Source organism: Lactuca virosa, chromosome 5 (genome assembly GCF_052849685.1).
Source record: "Lactuca virosa cultivar CGN04683 chromosome 5, Lactuca_virosa_CGN04683_v6, whole genome shotgun sequence".
Lineage (NCBI taxonomy): Eukaryota > Viridiplantae > Streptophyta > Magnoliopsida > Asterales > Asteraceae > Lactuca > Lactuca virosa.
In genome coordinates, this window is record NC_136430.1 from 249,980,506 (window position 1) to 249,992,908 (window position 12,403).

The 12,403-nt window shown below is 44.1% G+C and overlaps 1 non-coding gene across 1 annotated transcript; it reads left to right on the forward strand.

The window, feature by feature from the left end:
- Nucleotides 1-703: 703 nt before the first annotated feature.
- Nucleotides 704-810, forward strand: LOC145118281 (small nucleolar RNA R71). Its single transcript, XR_013713240.1, has one exon. It is a non-coding gene; the product is annotated as a small nucleolar RNA R71 (small nucleolar RNA).
- The last annotated feature ends 11,593 nt before the right edge of the window (nucleotides 811-12,403 follow it).

Sequence of the window (12,403 nt, forward strand, 5' to 3'; positions counted from 1 at the left end):
TTGGGAATTTGTGGAGATAACCTCTCATTAACCAGTGTAGTCAATTGACCAAGTTGAGATTCAATGTTCTAGATCGATGCTTGATGATTTCTAAGTAAAGCTTGTTGGTCTCTTATTGCCGCATCGGTCTCATCATGTCGTTTTTCCGAAGCCTCCACGAATCTAGCTAGCATGGACTTTAAATCAACTTTCTTTTCAGGCTGTGGTTGCTCTTTTTGGTAGAAGCCTTGGCCTGTTTGCCTATATTTCTCTTCTTTTTGCTTTTTATATTCATCATATGGTAACCATTTTTTCTTTGGGTTCCTCCAATCTTCATCGTATTTTTCTCCACTTGAGCAACATACTTGAGCTTTCTTATTCATGCTATCGTCCAAATGGCAATCTTTAGTTAAATGTGGACCATTGCATCTTTCACATCCCACATGAATAGCATGTATGGATTGTTCAATCTTTGTCATTCGACGGTCCATATTATTCAACATAATTAACACAGCCGCCATGTCCTCAGAAGTACCACTCCCAATTCCTTTTGCCTCATCATTTCGAGGATTGTGGTACTCGCACGAATACTTAGAAAATTCTTCAATTAGCTCCTTGATTTCAGCAGGATTTTTCTTTGTTAAAGGTCCTTGAGAATCAAGGAGTTGCCTTGTCATCACATTTACCCCAATCATAGAAGATTGATACTTCTTGTTGCACATTAAGATCATTTTGAGGGTAATTTTGAAGTAATCCCTTGTAACGCTCCCATGCTTCATAAAGTGATTCACCCGGTTGTTGCTCAAAGTTAGCTATCGCCTTCTTGAGTTTACACACTTTTGATGGTGGGCAAAATTGCTCTAAGAATTGTTCATGCATTTGTGCCCATGTAGTAATGACACCAGGTGGAAGTGCCTTCAACCAATCCTTAACAACTCCTTTAAAAGTGATTGGAAGCATTCTCAATAACACCATCTCGTGTGGAACATTTGGAATGTTGAAGTAATCTGCAATGTCATTGACTTCATCAAGGTGTTTGTAAGCATCCTCATGATCTTTCCCAGAAAATGGAATGTCCTTAAGAATGGAAAGAATATGTCCCTTAAGCTCGAATGTTGCGGTAGCGGGAATTGCGGGTTGCACTAAACCTGGACCAGTGTCCTCTCTAATTCTCTTATTGTATGTTTCCATTGAAATGTCGACAATGTCTGCCATTTTTTCTTTTCGTTCATCTTCGGGTTCGGTCTCTTCTTTTTCTAAATCGGGTTCAGACTCGTATTCGGATTCTTATGTATTAGTAGTCTGCTCAAAGATTTCAACTTTGCTTTCGTCCTTTGGGGAATTGCTTGATTCTCCTACGTTCTTTTCTTTCTTCTTACCAAAAGCCGATTTAAGATCTTTGAATGGTGATTTTTTTGGTGTTTTGGTTTCTCGTACGTTCTTGTCTGTCTTTTTACGAAGGGCTGACTCTGGATCTTCAAGCGGTGGTATCAAATGTGTGTTGGATCCATGGATCATGTACTACTACAATAAAAACAAAAATAAAAACATAAAAACGAACGAAAAGTAATTAAAAAAACTCTTACTGAACGTTGACCATGACGTGGTGTATGGGACCACGTCATGTTGAAGCAGATAAACTAAACATAAGCTAAAAATGAAATAAAATGTAAAACAACCTAATTCACGTTGTGAACTTAAGGTTCAAATCGTGAGTTCAGTAATTCAGAAAAAAAAACTAATGCTAAAAATTAACTTTTTGCAGGTTTAACCCCACAAAAAGGATCGATTAACCTAAAGCAATTAAATCTAAAACTTTATAGCCGTTCCCCGGAAACGGCACCAAAAACTTGATGTGCACAAACTATACCTATCTAGCTTTAAATTTATAGAACTGACTACTTCTCTACTAATGCACCTATAGGCAGTGTACCTAGTCAGTATATAGTATAGTAAAGTAAGTTGGGTATCGAAAACAGGGAACATATTTAGCTAATAATTTAACTACTAAAAATTAATCTAAAAACAATTAACTAAAGTGGGGGTTTTATCTGATTTTGCGAGTTCAGATTAACTAAAAACAAACTCTTAACTAAAAACGGATGTAATCAAGATAATAAAAACACTTTCTTTTAGTTTTGAATCCACCTTTTTCCTATGGTTAGTTCTTATTTATGGATTAATGAAGTTGGTTACCAATTTATATGTAATTAGCAATTCAAGTCCAAATTTACTCATATTTTCACTAATTCATGTAAAACTACGTAGGGTCATACATTAGCTAACACATAATCAGTTATAGAATATAGATAAGCTATGTAAGATTGATCTAAGTAAACACAATCGTGATCACAATTTATGTTCTCCAACACAACTAAATTAGTTACTTTTATTACTTGTCTAAGATTGGGTCGATCCTAGCTCTAGCAATTTAATGGTCACTAAACTACTAGGTAACAAGTTCATGTAATTTAATGCTCACTAAGCTAAACAGAACCTGATTTCAAGTATTAAAGCATCAAATATTAACATGCTAGATAGAGATAATCAAACACAAGGTCATTAATTAGGGACCCTAAATTTCTATTTCGTTGAATTTAAAAATAAATAAATGTGACTAATATCATAACAAAGTTCATAAATATAACTAATATAATAACAAAATAGGTTAATATGATTAATAAAATACTAATCAATCCTCAAATAGTTTCTATTGAGATAAAACTTCTTCAAAGTATTAAAATTTCATCGCTTGCTACTACTTCAATCATTGTGTAGGCAGAGATTAATTGCAACACGCCTTCTAGTCGGTCGAGAAATGCCTAAGAACTAATCAGAGATTAGTCGGGATGATGTGTAATTGATAGTCTATAAAATATTCTTGGAAATCATTCAATTGGGAAATGAAATATGTAAATATCTATGATAATGATGAAAAGTCTCGATGTCATAAAAGATATAGACTTGAAAATACAAATCTAGTTTTACATTTATAATTCCTAACAAACCAAATTGACTATCTACATCAGGTAGTAGACCTGATCAATAATATTATAAATTAGATAAGTAAGGGTGCCGAACACATGAGGAACATAACTATACTAACATATCACTATCTCCTTATTAATCAATCTAAAAAGAAAGAAATTAAAGAGAAATAAATAGAAAATAAATAATCAAACAAACATAACAACCATGACTAACTTCATAGATAACATAATATGAAGGTACTCATACTTGTATTTAATCCATCCTAGTTCAATTAGTTAATATACTTTAAATGATACTGGAAAGCTATCCATCGATTCATAACTTGATTAACTCCATGCTAATTTCATTAATCCTATGATTCCAAGTTGTTTATCAACAATGATCCAACACCCATAAAAATTGAGCCAAATTAAAACATTTTAATTCATTTCAAAACCATTAAGTTCATACATCTCGTTTTCAAAATAGTTTATTATCAGATTTTTCCCCCAGAACCATATCTCATAAATCATAAAACATGAGGAGCGGTACGATCACGCCTTCGCCTTGCCACGATCTCCTGAAGTACCTGAAACATAACACTACAACTGTAAGCCCGAAAGCTTAGTGAGTTACCCCCAAAATACCAACCACACATAATCATACTCATAACATATCACAAATAGAACAGCCACGCACATCGGGTATACTGTGTGACTGGTCCGCCCGCTCCGGGCCTTCAGTCCACCTGGTCCACCCTCCGATTCTAGTCATATACATCGAGTCTACAGTGTGATTGGTCCTCCCGCACCGGGCCTTCAATTCACCTGGTCCACTCTCTGAGTCTACAGTATGACTGGTCCGCCCGCACCGGGCCTTCAGTCGGCCTGGTCCACTCTCCGAGCCTCGGCACGTCTGGTCCGCCCTCTTGGGGCCTTCAGTCTATCTGGACTGCTCGCTGGGCCTTCGGAACATCCGGTCCGCCCTGGGTATGTTGGCCTACAGCACAAAGTAGGACCCGCCTCAACCCAACCCCAGTCCAACAACCATGTGCACATAAACATATAATCATATACAATCCTCAACCAGACAAACAGTCTAACAGATCACATAGCATATCAATATCCTAACCAGGATTCCGACCTAACCGGTCACTAGCATAACATTACCCTATATCACGGGTACCAACCTTAACCAGGTCTCTAACACATACCATCCTAACTACCAGGATGCAAACATAGCAAAGCAATATCATAACAACAACTACCCGGATTCCCATCCGATAAAGGGCCGACCTTGGTGCCGTAGACCCTGTCGATATAGTGAGGATAACTCACCTCGCAACTGCCGATACTCTGAACTGAAGAAGCAGATGCCCGAACCACCGTCTCACCAAAAATCCCAAACTATCCAAAGTAGCAAAATAACCATTAGCCCAAGCACAATATCCTTCCAAGGGTAAATTGACCAATTTACGCTTAACTCAATCTGGTCCATGACTAAGGCCCACAATCAAAATATGAAAGGCCCAACACTAGGTAAGCTCTCAAGCCCACTAATGGCCCAAAGACCAAAAGTCCAAAGCAAAGCCCAATATTGGCCCAATTTACTAAATTGGGCCTACCTCACCAAATGGGCCTAGATCCAAGGTCCATAATAATTAGTGAGTCCAAATTACTCCATCCATAATGTCCAGTCACGGCCCAAGCTCTATTAGCCCAATAACAGCCCAATCTCTTAAGGCCCAAAATGAAAACTCAACAGAGGGAGTACGCTGGGTGTACCCTTCTTGGTACGCTGGGCGTACAACGATGCTCGCGGATTGGAATCGGGACACAGACCCACTACGCTGGGCGTACTCCCATTTACGCGGGGCGTAACCTCGCTGAACTACAACTCCACATAAGATCTTAATGGCTTAAGCTCTTAAGCCCAAACTTCAGATCCATAGACCAAATATGCCTAGGATTCATAAAGTCTCAAACTTTATTACTTGGGACGTCCATAAAGCTCTTAACCCAAGGTCTTAATCCATTAAGACCTACCTATATCACATATGAGACAACCAAAGCCCTTGGGACCTCATTTTTCTTACTCAAGACCTCTCCTAAGGTCTGAAGGACAGCTAATCTCGACCAACTCGAATCATGCATCAAGATGAGGTTTTTGGGACAAGAATGGTGTCAAAACTTCACAACACATAGATCTATACAATAAGATTGTCAAGCCAGAGACTTTTTACCTCAAAAGGGCTCCAGAAGATGATGCCTCTCCAGATCTACGAGCTCCAGCCACCCCCACTCCTTCTTTGACAACATCCTCTTTCTTCTTTTTGGCTCTCCTTTGCCAAAACAAGCTTTCCAAGGTCAAACATGCCCAACAATGGAGGTGGGACAGCTATCTAGGGTTTCTGAGAGTAAGAGGACAGATATGGAGGCTAGGGTTGGAACCATAATGTTCCTTATATAGTGGCTGGCCCTAAAATTAGGGTTTTAAGACTCTGAGCGTACGCTGGGCGTAACTCTAATACGCTGGGCGTACGCGTCCTTGCACCCGCGGTCATTCACCCTATTACGCTGGGCGTAACCCAGCCTACGCTGGGTGTACCCACGCGTGTCCCAAAGGCATGCATGGCCTTCCTCGTCAACTCTTCCCATTAAGGGCTATAAATGTCAATATCTTCAAAGTGTCATAACTCCTTTATTCTAAGCCCGTCCCCGACGAACTTTATATCCACGCGAAGGTGGCGAGAAGCCCTACGCTTTTATCAACATACCCCGGTCCGAAACCTTCCCGAATGAAACTCATTGCCCACAAAAGACCGAAACGCCCTTACTCTTGATCTCGGAAATTCATAAATAAGTACTTTTCGAACGGGGCGTTACAATTCTCCCCCACTTAAATTAGGCTTCGTCCTCGAAGCCTGTGACACACAAACTTCTAGATGATATTCCTAGTGCCTCTAATCTCAGACCGGCTCAGATTCCCTCAAACACAGGTATCGAACCTCTAAAATCCATCTCTTCCCTTGCAGGGTTCCGATCAACTGCTTCAAGCCGGCCACCGGCTTCTTTTCTCTGATGACAACGCTCGTCAACTGAGTGCCACTTGAAGACACTACCTTACTTCTGTCCCACGCATTCATTCGCAACTTGCGAAACGGGATACCACAACACCCACTGAGCCCTTGCCATGGCACTAATCCATCTTCCTTCGCCCAAAATTGGAGATAACCCTGATAAATTGCAACTTGGAACGAATCTTGTTCCATCCTCGGGTTCTACCCCTTACGCTCTGTCAGGATACGACATCCCTCAGCACCGGTCCAGACTATTCTCGAGTTTGTTTACCTGCTGTCTCACCTTCCTCTGTCCCAATCTCCAATTGGGAATCCCTTACCTTCTCCTCTTCCAAGGAGACCGAAGACATGCATGCGCATCATCCAACATTGCCACAACGGGCATCCAACCCGTATGTGCTTCCATATACCTGGCACAATCCTAGTGCTTACTACCAAGCACTTTTGATCATCCATTTACTCTGCCGCCTCCCTCTCAGAGGACCCACACTCCTTCCGGAGCTACATACCTTTCCTTTCCAGGAAGTCTACTCCACAACTATAACCGCACCTATAAGTGCCACTGAGCTAAACTCCACTCTACCTATCCACTAACACATACAGAGTCTTCAGCATGACTGGACCGCCCTTCCAGGCCTCCAGCCTATCTGGACCACTCTCAGAACCTTCAGCATGTCTGGACCGCCCTCCGGGGCCTTCAGCCTGTCTGGACCGTTCCCTGAACCTCCGGTCTACTCCGTCATCATGATCAATACTTGGGGCCAGACCATATCGATTACTATTGCACGACGACATATTCACTCATTCTCCACATACTGATCCACTAACACATACAGAGTCTGGACCGCCCTCCGGGCCTTCAGCTTGTCTGGACCATTCCCCGAGCCTTCGGCCTGACTGGTACGCCTTCCGGCCTTCAGTCTCCCCGGACCGCTCAAACTATCATACAACATTCCAAACTACCCTTACAGGGAATCTTTCCCGTACATACTGTTCTAGCCCCCTAGGGGTTCCGAACTCTCGTTCCGATCCCGGAATCCTTTCCATGGCCTAAACCCAGGCCTCACATCAACCACTATCTTTCCTGAACCATGGTCTGCTCCCTGCCCCCATTAGTCTGTCACTTACTCACACCAGCCCACACTCTTGGCTGACTGAAACACCGTCGAATCCCAAATAGCTAATCATCCTCTAATGCCTGTCGATCCTCCTGAGAATTTTCCAATTCTCCCAACTTAGAGCACTGACTACCAACCACCGGTGACTCAACCGACATAAATCAATCATCCCCACTCAACATACTCCTCTTATCCATGAACTGTTTTCCTCTGAAACGAGCAACTTCCACATAATCACTTCCCGGCATCGCACATCACGAACTCTAAGGGAGTTCGACTCTCCGTTGAACACTTCTCAAATCGCAATTTCTATATCCGACAACAAGACCATACAGTCGAATTCTGACCATCAAACCCTTGGATTCTAACCACCTACAACTCCTAGTTACTAACACTCCCAACCAAACCATGAAACACGCAGAACGGAGAATGAAATACAACACTACATAAATAACCAGATAACCAGACAATAACGAAACGAAAACATACCCGCAACCGCATCCGCATCCGGCTCTGCCCTGACCTCCTCTGCTGTGAGCTGAAAAATACGCCCCTGAGCCCTCGGAGGCTCCGCTCCACCCTGACCCCCGCCAGTGATCCTCATCTCCTGATCCGGGACTGACTGTCGACAATCCCTAGCATAATGCCCCTCTCTCCCGCACTTGCGGCACGCACCACCGGACCTACAAACTCCGGTATGACCCTTCCCGCACTTCTCACAAGTGCGGCCGCTCTGACTACCCAACCTGGAATCAACGGTCTTGGACCGTTTCGGCGCCGGCTGCGACTGCACCGGGCCCTGCCTCTGCTCTCTCAACTGTAACTCAATCTCCAACTCACGCCGTCGGGCGGCCTCCTCCAACTCCAGCAAAGTCTCGCACCTCTGCGTAGACACAAACTGCCTGATATCCCTCTTGAGCATACTTAGATATCGGGACATCTGAGCCTGCTCCGAAGCAAACTCAGGGCAAAACATCGCCCTCTCAGTGAACATCCTGGTGATCTCCGTCACCGTCTCTGAATCCTGCTTCAGCTCCAAGAACTCCTGAGCCAACCTCTCTCTCTCAACTCGCGGAACATAACGGGTACTGAACATCTCCCGGAACTGATCCCACGTAACCGCAGCCCGCTGCGCATCAGAATAAGATCCCGTAGTCAACCTCCATCAAACCTTCGCCCCGAGCCTCAAAAGGTTCATAGCACACCTCGCCCTCTGATCCGCGGGGCATGAACACGTGAAGAAACAACCCTCCACGTCTGACAACCATCTCATAGTAATGATAGGATCCTGAACTCCATCAAAGGTAGGGGCTTCGTGTTATCGAAGTCCCGATACTGAAAACCTCGACCGGTTCCTCCCCCTGCCGCTGCTACAGCCGCTGTAGCTGTTGCGGCAGCCGTCTCAGTAAGAGCTGCATAACGATCATCGAAGTACTCTCTCATAGCGGACTTAATAGTCCCAAAAAACTTCGGGATCTGACCCCGGACAATCTCGACCACCTCCTCCCGGATGATCTCCCTGACCCGATCCTCTGTCAACATTGGCCCCTCCTGGCCGATAATCTCAGGTGCCACTGGGCCCTCCGGCTCACCCTGTCCTGATCCCGATCCGGATCCAGTCACAACACGCCTCGTAATCGCCATACTGCAATACACCAACGAGACCCTTAGACACATCACATATCCACCCGAGGAACTATCTCATAACCGATACCCTAGAGAGTTGTGACTTCCTTGATACGCGTATGGGTCCTGTGCTTTCAGTAGTACGGGCCCATACTACCTTCCACACCTACCCATATTTGTCTCAAGTATCACCACAACACTCTAACCATACATACACACACCCGCTCAATCCTCGCTCCTAGAGGAAAAGCCGCATATCTCATATAAGGAAAACCCTAGGCTAATAGGCATCACATAATCAGGCAATTCTATCATGCAATTCCTGAAGATCCCTAGCCTAGTACTAGCATGATGTTCTAACATATCACATAATCAAATAACTTGCATGGTATTTTGGGGTCAACTTACTGGCTCTGGCTGATCGTACCCTCTGCATCCTCCTTTACTTATTTCAAAAACCTTTTGAAAACCATTTTGAAAATCCCTCCTTGATTTGAGACTGGATTCACACGAATGTTCCTCCAATTCACTCAAACCAAGGCTCTGATACCAACTTGTAACACCCATAAAAATTGAGCCAAATTAAAACATTTTAATTCATTTCAAAACCATTAAGTTCATACATCTCGTTTTCAAAATAGTTTATTATCAGAGTTTTCCCCCAGAACCATATCTCATAAATCATAAAACATGAGGAGCGGTACGATCACGCCTTCGCCTTGCCACGATCTCCTGAAGTACCTGAAACATAACACTACAACTGTAAGCCCGAAAGCTTAGTGAGTTACCCCCAAAATACCGACCACACATAATCATACTCATAACATATCACAAATAGAACAGCCACGCACATCGGGTCTACTGTGTGACTGGTCCGCCCGCTCCAGGCCTTCAGTCCACCTGGTCCACCCTCCGAGTCTAGTCATATACATCGAGTCTACAGTGTGATTGGTCCGCCCGCACCGGGCCTTCAATTCACCTGGTCCACTCTCTGATTCTACAGTATGACTGGTCCGCCCGCACCGGGTCTTCAGTCGGCCTGGTCCACTCTCCGAGCCTCGGCACGTCTGGTCCGCCCTCTTGGGGCCTTCAGTCTATCCAGACCGCTCGCTGGGCCTTCTGAACATCCGGTCCACCCTGGGTATGTTGGCCTACAGCACAAAGCAGGACCCGCCTCAACCCAACCCCAGTCCAACAACCATGTGCACATAAACATATAATCATATACAATCCTCAACCAGACAAACAGTCTAACAGATCATATAGCATATCAATATCCTAACCAGGATTCCGACCTAACCGGTCACTAGCATAACATTACCCTATATACCGGGTACCGACCTTAACCAGGTCTCTAACACATACCATTCTAACTACCAGGATGCAAACATAGCAAAGCAATATCATAACAACAACTACCCGGATTCCCATCCGATAAAGGGTCGGCCTTGGTGCCGTAGACCCTGTCGATATAGTGAGGATAACTCACCTCGCAACTGCCGAAACTCTGAACTGAAGAAGCAGATGCCCGAACCACCGTCTCACCAAAAATCCTGAACTATCCAAAGTAGCAAAATAACCATTAGCCCAAGCACAATATCCTTCCAAGGGTAAATTGACCAATTTACCCTTAACTCAATCTGGTCCATGACTAAGGCCCACAATCAAAATATGAAAGGCCCAACACTAGGTAAGCTCTCAAGCCCACTAATGGCCCAAAGACCAAAAGTCCGAAGCAAAGCCCAATATTGGCCAAATTTACTAAATTGGGCCTACCTCACCAAATGGGCCTAGATCCAAGGTCCATAATAATTAGTGAGTCCAAATTACTCCATCCATAATGTCCAGTCACGGCCCAAGCTCTATTAGCCCAATAACAGCCCAATCTCTTAAGGCCCAAAATGAAAACTCAACAGAGGGAGTACGCTGGGCGTACCGTTCTTGGTACGCTGGGCGTACAACTATGCTCGCAGATTGGAATCGGGACACAGACCCACTATGCTGGGCGTACTCCCATTTACGCGGGACGTAACCTCGCTGAACTACAACTCCACATAAGATCTTAATGGCTTAAGCTCTTAAGCCCAAACTTCAGATCCATAGACCAAATATGCCTAGGATTCATAAAGTCTCAAACTTTATTACTTGGGACGTCCATAAAGCTCTTAACCCAAGGTCTTAATCCATTAAGACCTACCTATATCACATATGAGACAACCAAAGCCCTTGGGACCTCATTTTTCTTACTCAAGACCTCTCCTAAGGTCTGAAAGGACAGCTAATCTCGACCAACTCGAATCATGCATCAAGATGAGGTTTTTGGGACAAGAATGGTGTCAAAACTTCATAACACATAGATCTATACAATAAGATTGTCAAGCCAGAGACTTTTTACCTCAAAAGGGCTCCAGAAGATGATGCCTCTCCAGATCTACGAGCTCCAGCCACCCCCACTCCTTCTTTGACAACATCCTCTTTCTTCTTCTTGTCTCTCCTTTGCCAAAACAAGCTTTCCAAGGTCAAACACGCCCAACAATGGAGGTGGGACAGCTATCTAGGGTTTCTGAGAGTAAGAGGGCAGATATGGAGGCTAGGGTTGGAACCATAATGTTCCTTATATAGTGGCTAGCCCTAAAATTAGGGTTTTAAGACTCTGAGCGTACGCTGGGCGTAACTCTAGTACGCTAGGCGTACGCGTCCTTGCACCCGCAGTCATTCACCCTATTACGCTGGGCGTAACCGAGCCTACGCTGGGCGTACCCACGCGTGTCCCAAAGGCATGCATGGCCTTCCTCGTCAACTGTTCCCATTAAGGGCTATAAATGTCAATATCTTCAAAGTGTCATAACTCCTTTATTCTAAGCCCGTCCCCGACGAACTTTATATCCACGTGAAGGTGGCGAGAAGCCCTACGCTTCTATCAACATACCCCGGTCCGAAACCTTCCCGAATGAAACTCATTGCCCACAAAAGTCCGAAACGCCCTTACTCTTGATCTCGGAAATTCATAAATAAGTACTTTTCGAACGGGGCGTTACAAATGATAGCTCCCCTAAACTCAATTTTTTTTCTGCTAACCCGATTCATAAACTTTCACAAAAAAAAATATTGTTTTGGTAAATAAAGAGACTCTGAACATGTTTATTTTTCACTTAATGAACATATGGGCTGTTTGGTAGCCTCTTAATTGACAAATTAAGAGGCAACCTCTTAATTATTCAGATTAAGAGTGTTTGGTAGGCTATGAATTAAAGCCTCTTAAACTTTAAGAAGTCTCTTAAACTTTCAGACTTGGGCTTGTATCTGAAAAATAAAAAGCACGCGTCCTTCCCTCTTTTACCCTTGCTGATATGCCCGCCTCCAAAACAACACACCCCCTTCAGATCGTCTCTTATGTCTTCGACTCTCCTCTTACCTGTGACGATGTCGAGCGCCAATCACCTCCTTCATCGTCGACCTCCCTGAAATCGACTCCCACTACGACTTCCAACTCTTGGCTCCGACAAGATTGCTCATTCTCCTCCATTTCACCTTTTCTCTTACCTCTCTTATCCACAGTCATCTGCTCCCTCCCTCCGGAATTGACTTCGACAACTCCGCCACTCTGCCATTATCGTCCTCCGCCGGCGTC